Below are 1,137 nucleotides of genomic sequence, written 5' to 3' on the forward strand. Positions count from 1 at the left end.
TTATCTGATGGTGTATTACCTAAGGCATTTGACTGCTAACCAGAAGGCTGGCGGTTCCAACCCACCAGCCACTCTTTGGAAGGAAGGTTGGGCAATCTACTTCCCCAGGTTGTAGGGGAGGGGTCGCTGTGAGTTGGATCCGACTCCACAGCAGTGAGTTTGGTTTATCTCTATAAATATAAGTTTGAGGATTATAAGGACTATTTCTTCTGGCTCATTTGTTTCCTAGAATCCAGAGTGTGATACATAGTAAAGATAGTAATGATTTCTTGGTTGATTAATAACACTTCTCTGAGGTAAAGCCATTTCTTCATGTTTTGAACAGTTCTTATTTTTCTAGTCTACCATCTTTTTCCACTAAGCCCAGCATGCAAAAAATAAATTTCCAAATTCAAAGCAGCGCTAACAGATTTCCCAGCCACTTACAAGGGAATGCCTGATATTCTTGCTATAAATTTCCGGTTGGTAAATAGAGAAACTTAACTTCAAGGTTTATATTTGACTTTGGTTTAACTGCATAAAGTCTTAGAAATTAATAACAACAATGAACAAAAAGCAAGTGAAGGGAAGAGAAAAAGACAGAAAGAATAGTTCCAACAGATGGACAGCAGGAAACTTTTACACAGCTTCTATCTTTTAGGGCTCAAGATATAATTAATAATCATCTTTCATGCTCTTCTTTAATGCAAAGAGGAAAATACATTCTTTTACCAGATTATAAATGATTCTGAAATGTTTATGATGAACTTTTAGAGCTGCCACATATTTACCAAATACTTCTATGTCATTGTTCATAATAATTATCCTTTAGCATGGATATGTCAGATAGTAGAATTATTTTCATTAATAGATGAAGAATCTCAAGCTCAGAGAAGGTAGCACCTGATCCAAATCCACAAACCTATTGAGATAAGAACCTAAAATCATAGCGACCCCTCCTTGGATTTCTGAGGTGGTATCTACAGAAGTAGATTTTCCAATCTTCCTTCCAAGGAGTGGCTGGTGGGTTTGAACCACCAGCCTTCTGGTTAGCAGTCAAATGCCTTAGGCACTATACTACTAGAACTCCCAAAGGAGCCATATGTGACCCAAAATATATGTGACCCAGAATAATAATAATAATAATACATGGTTTGA

The sequence above is a fragment of the Orycteropus afer genome, unplaced genomic scaffold (genome assembly GCF_000298275.1).
Source record: "Orycteropus afer afer isolate SDZICR_OR568_19922 unplaced genomic scaffold, OryAfe1.0 scaffold01411, whole genome shotgun sequence".
Classification (NCBI taxonomy): domain Eukaryota; kingdom Metazoa; phylum Chordata; class Mammalia; order Tubulidentata; family Orycteropodidae; genus Orycteropus; species Orycteropus afer.